Source organism: Papaver somniferum, unplaced genomic scaffold (assembly GCF_003573695.1).
Source record: "Papaver somniferum cultivar HN1 unplaced genomic scaffold, ASM357369v1 unplaced-scaffold_3, whole genome shotgun sequence".
NCBI classification, from domain to species: Eukaryota; Viridiplantae; Streptophyta; class Magnoliopsida; order Ranunculales; family Papaveraceae; genus Papaver; species Papaver somniferum.
Window position 1 is genome coordinate 1437598 of NW_020641039.1, and position 7745 is coordinate 1445342.

Here is a 7745-nt window from a genome sequence, read left to right on the forward strand (position 1 = left end):
ATCTGGTTCAGGATCATTCTCATTATTCATTACTGACTCAATAATGCTTCGTCTGATGGAGACTCCATAACTGCATCACTCTCGCTAGGATAGTTCAAAAGATGTTCATCGTTCATCACATTTCTATAACGTAAATTAGAAATGACACCAGTTAATTCAAAAGAAAATGAACGTTAATTGAATTATTGATAAGAATTTTGACCAATATTTCCTAGATATACTTGTACACTTTCTCCTATGCAATTTAACTTCTTAATTAAGAAAATATTGTATAAATGAATAAATATTCGTTTATCGATAAATGAATATTCTATTCAGTTATCGATAAATAAATAACCCCGCTAAATGAATATTTTTTCTTGGTTCCAAGAACATTCATTTATCGAGGTTCGACAGTACATGATTTCCTTTGGTTAATAAAGCATAGGTAAACCTTTGGTTAATAAAGCATAGGTAAACTCATTACAGCGCTTATCATCCGCTCGACATTAATAAAGTTGGTACGAATACCAAATTTCATCTGTGTTGTTCATTTTTGGTTGAAATAATCTAGTTTTTGCAAAATTTAAGGCTCTCAAACCAACAATGGTAAGATGAGATTATGGGAGTCCCGATACCATAATATCATTATTACATAAATCGTAGCTACACAAGTTTGAGTATCATCTAGTATGAAATAAACCAACAATATCGTCTTAAATTCAAAAAAAAATAATTTAATCCAATTATTTTTCCAAAGGACGGTATGAGGTGGCAAATGTCAGACTTTGTAGTTTTTATTTTTCCAGACAATCTCTCGTAGAAAACAACTAGTTAAACCATATTTATCGAATATTTTGTGTTAAGAAATTACAGTTAATGATTTCATCAATTCGGTAATGCACATACTAGAAATTATGTCTATGTAATTTGAATTTTACATCATTTTAGTATTTGCCATGTTTCTCCTACAAGGAGGGGACTCAAAGAAGTAGAAGAAGAGAGGATGACCATTAAACAGGAAAAAAAAATCAACTTTGTATATGAAACACTTTTTACGAGCAACCTAGTTCGACGACTTATTTGTAGTGGATAACGAACTACTTAATATATCCAGAGATATATCATATTAAGGTTGTCGAACCTCATGAGGAAAAGAAAAAATTAAGTGACAGCTGTAAAAGACAAAGAAAATCAGTAACAAAGACAATATAGGAAAAATATACAGAAACCCCGGATAGAAGTAGGTAAACATCCCATACAATTCTAACAAGAACACTTTTGTGAAAGAAATTTAGTTATCATTTGACTCCACTCCTACATTTTTGTTAATGAATAAAAATAAGACAAATTTAGAGAAGATAAAATCAAAATGTACTAGAGCTTCCCTTATTAATAACCAAGAATATTTCAGTCTATTGTTGAAGATATTTGCATCCATGCTCCAGTTGAACCAAAGTGACGCATTTTTCATCAACATTTGTACTATCATTCTTCATCAATAGCTTAAAATCAGCAAGATGCTTGAACACAACATAAAGATACTACAAGCGTATCTTGGATGAATCAAATTGAAATTTTGGTTATCGAAGTGATAATCATTATAAGAACATCAACAAAAGGTCTCTCCTCACAATATCCAAGCACTCATAAGAAGTAACAAGAATTTTATAACCAAAGCAACCAATTTCCATAGAAATATCGACAAAACTAAATAAACGTATAAGAATTTAAATAAATTACTCTTTCAATAATCCCAAAGTCGATTTATATAGTAGACAAACTAGACTAAAGAAAAAGTATAAATTCTAAATAATTTACTCTTTCAATAATCGCAATGTCGATTTATATAGTAGACAAACTTGAGGATAAAAACAAATAGAAAAATGGTGTACTCCTGATTTCAAAGATCTTCGATTCTTTTGGATAATAATTCGATCTTTGCCAATTAATTGGCGAATACAACAAGTTACTCAAATTATGCCTTTAAGATTCAATAAAGCCCTAACACCATAATCAAATTCAAGGATTATACTTTCTTGACAATAACACACTATTTAGAATTCTGATGATATTATTAGAGAATTAAAAAAACAATAACATTTGACAACCTCCGCTTGTGATGGCAATTAACATAAGGAGATCAATTCATCATCATCCATTACCATCATCCCCACTTGACGAAATCAAATCTATTGCATTGGTATGCTCCTTGTGTTTAATATACATTTCACATTTCAGTTTCTTTGCATGATAGTGCATCGAAAGCGTTTCAACGTTCTTGTTGTCATGGATAACATTTGTATACAGTAGTCTCTAATGACTCAGCTATGTTTGGAGCAATATTCATCCACGTAGGAAGTCCTTTCGGTGACTATAAGCGCCTTCTCATGACCAAAGAGCCAAAGGCCGTCTATTAAAATCCGCCCTTTTACCTTTTTTTCCATGTAGGCTATGACAATCATATCTCCAGCTCCACTTCACCTTACGTCTCTATCCTTGCACCAAACTCGCATGTTTATTATTAATGTCTGTGACTGTCCCCATCATGTTCCGGCCAAAATTTAAAAGATACATTCAACCACTAATAAGAAAAATATTAATGAGGGTTGTTCATATCGGTGTTGATAAGATTTCAGAACAGGCACATGGCGCGTAAAGAGGGGACACGGTTATCGTTTACAGTCTACTGCTAATTGGACTAAATTTTGAGCTTTTTATCAAAAGATAATAATAATAAAAAAATTGAGCTCTCAACTTTCTTTCTTTTTTACTGAAAAGGTTAACGTATAAAAAGAAAAATGTAATAAGACCTAATCCCCATTTTTTAGTATTACAACTTATCTACTATTAATTATCACTCCCTAATGTGTGATTAATTCTCTAAAGAAAGTGAACTTAAATAAGTTGTGATCATGATTTCCCCCATTTATATGTCAAAAGTTTGATCTCTAAAATAGTTTCTCCCTCTGTCTTTGGTCTTTATTGTGTCATCAGTCTTCTATTCCTCTCATTCTATATGGCCCAACGTATTGTAAAAAGAATCATTGGCCAAATTTTGCGCCCTCCTGCCTCTTCTATATTTCCAAGTTTGTAGCTGCATTAATAGAGTTCCTGCTACAAGCTTTAATGCGATCTGATTGGTCGATGGGGAATAGGGCCGACAAGTATGGACCCAACCACAACTCATGGGAGTGTGGCAGGTTTAAGGCGACCTAATTGGCCGACAAAGGAGTAGGGCCGATTAGGTAACATGGAGCGTGGCCAAGTGGCGCCGGCTGGCCTGATTGGTTGCCTCTTCTATATTTCCAAGCTTGTAGTTGCATTAATAGAGATCCTGCTACAAGCTTTAATGCGACCTGATTGGTCGATGGGGAATAGGGCGACAAGTATGGGCCCATCCACAACTCATGGGAGTGTGGCAGGTTTAAGGCGACCTGATTGGCCGACAAAGGAGTAGGGTCGGTTAGGTAACATGAGGTGTGGCCAAGTGGCGCCGGCTGGCGTATGGTGTGGCCACGCATCCTCTCATTGTTGCTCTTTCTCCGTGGCTCCGCTACTCTTTTTTTTTTCTGATTTTGGGAAGGACTCTGCACCTATTAATCCGCGGTGGATCAATTGCTTAGTTGCTTAAGCGTAATTTCGACCAACGGGGTCTAATATACTGCGTAGGGCGCAAAAACCCTAATTTTGCAATTTAGTCACGTTCATGAGTTATTTGTGAGTTATCACAAAATTAATTGGATTTTGTGTGCTGCCACAAAATTCCTTATTTACAGAGTGCAGTGTGCTTTCTGTCTGAGAGTTTTATGCAATGACCTTAACTTTGGTACTTGGAAATCCGTGCTACTCTGCTGCGAGTAAACACAAATCCGTCATGCAATACTAATATTAAGGGTTCTGGCGGGGAACATAGCACATGAAAAGTACTCAGTGAATCTTATATTAATAAGTAATATAGGCAGGGCGCCGAAATTTGCAGAACATCTGGGATGGTTGCTACATGCGCCAATCTGGATAAGTTTCATGTAAATATATTGAACGGCTCAATAAATATGCCAGTGGAGAGGTTAACACTCACGACTCCGTTTCCTAACAGAGTGACGTCACATCAGATGTAAGGTTTTACAATTTTAACCCTAAGCTAAAAACCACCATCAACACTCTTCTAAGCCATTTAGAAAAACTAAAGTATTATCAGCATACTGTAAGTGAGAGACTTGTACGTACTGAGTTTTTATTTTATTTTTTTGATCGGTCAATAGGAGAATATTCATTGAAAAAGAGGTACTTAAGGGGGTACCTTAACCCAATAACTACAACCGACACAAAAAAAGGAGATCGAGTTTGGAATCGATCACCCAAAAAAACAAAGAGCCAAGGAAGAACAAGAAAAAACAAACAAACACTAATAACCTCACATCCACCTCAAAGCGGCTGATAAAAATACGAATCCCATAAAGCAATTATCATGTTAGCCGTCAAATCCAACATTCTAGTGTTTGACTCCGCCCAAAAATAAGCTTGAATCTTAATATCTCGAATTAGACTTTCCAAATTTCTCTCTTTGTGATCGAAAATTCTAGAGTTCCTTTCTTTCCAAATGCACCACCATATTGCAACCGATAAGTTGTTCCATATACGGTCAAGTCTTTCATCACCCCAGTCATAACTCCAAACTTTTATAGTTGTGGAAATATTAATATTGTAATTCCAATTGAAGTTGCATCCTTCGGCAAAATAATCTCAAATTCTCCTGATTCGCCAACAATCATAGAACAGATGAGCACTTTTACGTACTGAGTTTGAGCTCATAACTTGTGCGCTTTTCCACCCCGCAGATGATAAGATATCTTGTCGTTCTGTAACAAATTGTCTGCGAAAATGGTCAAACATATTTGTAACGTTGGAATACATTTCTCTCACACCTACAATGAAGATGCTTAGTGCTAGAGGTATCGCCGTTGCTAATTTGAATATCAAGTTCTACGATACGGGAGAAAGTAAGTGGAGAATATATGTTATTGCATGCATTGCCGCTTCACTTGGAAGATTTGGAGTTATCTCTTATTGACATTCAAAATAAAGTGGGTGTTTCTGAGACTTTCCAGCAGTATTTCCTTGCATGCGTCGTTACATACATCATATAGTGACAATTAGAATTTGCTTCTTCTCTCTACGGAAAATGAATCATTTGTTCAAATATTTTTAAAACATGATTGAAATGGACGAGCAAAAATTATTATGAGTGAAATAGACACCAAAAAAATAGCAAGGATGAAACTGGATTCATCCTGACTTAAACTTAAAAAATAGCAAGGATGAAACTGGATGCATCCTGATGTAAATTAAAAATAAGAAAAAATATTTGAAAATGGGTAGGATGAAACTGTTTACATCCTGACTATTTTTACATTTTTGTCCATTTAAACAGTATCAAAATCTAAATGTCCTTTTCATTCAGAAATTATTGATTTTGGCCTTTTTAACCAATTTTGTGTTCTCTATTGGTTGGAAAGCCCGTAATGCTTAAATTTAAGGTGGGAAGAATTTTTTTCGGTATACATTATAGTGTCCGGATTTAGATATTACCCGTAACATTTCAACTTCCTCGTCACTAACGAAAGATTTGTGAGCACTTTCGATTTCTATTTTAATACACATTTTTAAGCTGTCCTCTTTAGCAAGAAAAAAATAAAACAAAAAAAGTCGCCCTTTTACATTTCTAGCTTTACATGATCCGGTGACTCTGTCCAAGTTCGGGTATCCCGAATTTGACTTTAAGCTTTTACGTTCTGCCCTTTTACGTTTTCCATCGCCTTTGCAAAACCTCAACTCATTCCGCCATCACAAAGTCTACGTTTATATAAAGAATATCCCTGCACGTCATATTGATTCCAAAATTGTAACAATAAATTCAACCAAGATAAACCAAAAAATAATAACAAACGTAAGTTATGGAAGAATTTTTGTTGCCTGGGACTTTCAGAAATTACTATATAAAAAGTAAGAATTCCATTTTCTCTTTCAAGTCACGGAAATGGTGAACCATTAATTGACTCAGTTGTAAATTATGACGGTGTCTGGGCATCATGGGGGGAGGATAACTAAGAAATAACGTCCTCTCACGTCATTTCAGGGTGGAACTGAGGAGAAAACACAAATTCAAACAAAAAAATATACACCAAAAACTATGCTGTGTGGAATTTGTCCATCTTCGTGTCAACTTATCTGTGTTGACGAAATTTTGGATAAGCAGCTGCAGAATCAAGGCATGTCCAAGAATTTACGCTTTTCCATGTAGGCCAAGTAGTGGACTCGTGATTAAGCTTTGATCTTATATACAAAACAAAAGTGTGTTCATTTTTGAAATGGCTAGGTCTGGATATGATTTCTTTTTTTTTTCTTCCGGAAACATGCAAATATGTGCAAAAGCAGCATGCTTCTGCCAAGCCCACGCGATATCCAATCATGCTATGTCGTAAGAAGTTTGCTACATGTGATGATTACTGCTTTGATATTTTCTTATGCTCAAACAATGCGGTTTTCTGTTCTTAGTCAATATAAGTATATAACCCAATAATGATAAAAATGCAACTTGAATGCCAATGCAGCCTTTCATAACAAAATTTAGTAACTCACGTGTTACCTTGGCCACTAGTGAATGTTTTCCACCATGTATGGTACCCAAGAACGTGGGTGCTAAAGAATTTAGTCGTGCTAAGAATTTTTAGAGCAAGCATTACGGTGAAGCTGATCTCCTCAACTTGAGACTTGAGACGATGGTTATCTCAACAAAAGCCAAGCCCGACCTTCTCTAGGTTGGGCGTCTCTGTTTGATTCACTCATCTTAATTTAAGACGATGGACCCAACTTAGGATGGACTTAACTTGAGGTGGGTAAACTCTCATATCCAATATCATTTCAATCCACTTTGTTGGTTTGCTCATTTTCCCAACTCACTGGAGTTGTTCTTGATTGATTTTTTTTTAAAAAAAGATATCTAAACAAAAATATGGATAATTTTATTTTTATCAGTTAACATGTCAATACACGAGTCCAAATTTATGTAGTGCACGTTCCGGCTCTTCATATTCGTACCACTATCACTTTAGTGGTTTTTATCTACGTTCCTTTGTACGTTCCATTTTTTTTCTCAATATATAACTTTTTTTCCTCAAAAAAAAACTTTAGTGGTTTTTATTTTTTTATTCTTTTTTAAAGGAAAACTCGATAATTGCGCTGAAAACCAAAAACAGTTAAAACGGCCATCCGTTTCTTTCTTCTTCCTCCTTCTCATCTGTGTTTTTGTTCTCTAAGAAAATCAAAGACAATGTTGCCTCCTTCAATTATGGATATAAATATTGATAGCTCTCATAATTAGTTCCTTATTAATTTAAAAAATATTAATGTGCCAATAAATAAATCTTTACCAATTTTTTTTTTGATAAGTCAAAATATTTACCAACTCAATGCTACAACTATGTAAAATTCATATACATTTTCTATTCAAAAAAATAAAAAAAAAATGACTCATATCTTTTTAAAATCGAATTGGCCACCTTCATTAACCTATAAAGAACATTAGAACATTTGCGGTTACAACATGAAAAACCCTTATTTCTGCCTTGAAATAAATTAATTATCATTCATCAACCTGCAAAGAACAAAGAAATAAAAATACAAAAAATTCATTTTCATGTGACTCATTTTTTTTCTATCGAAAAATAAAAATAAATACATGTAACTGAGATCTATCCAAATAA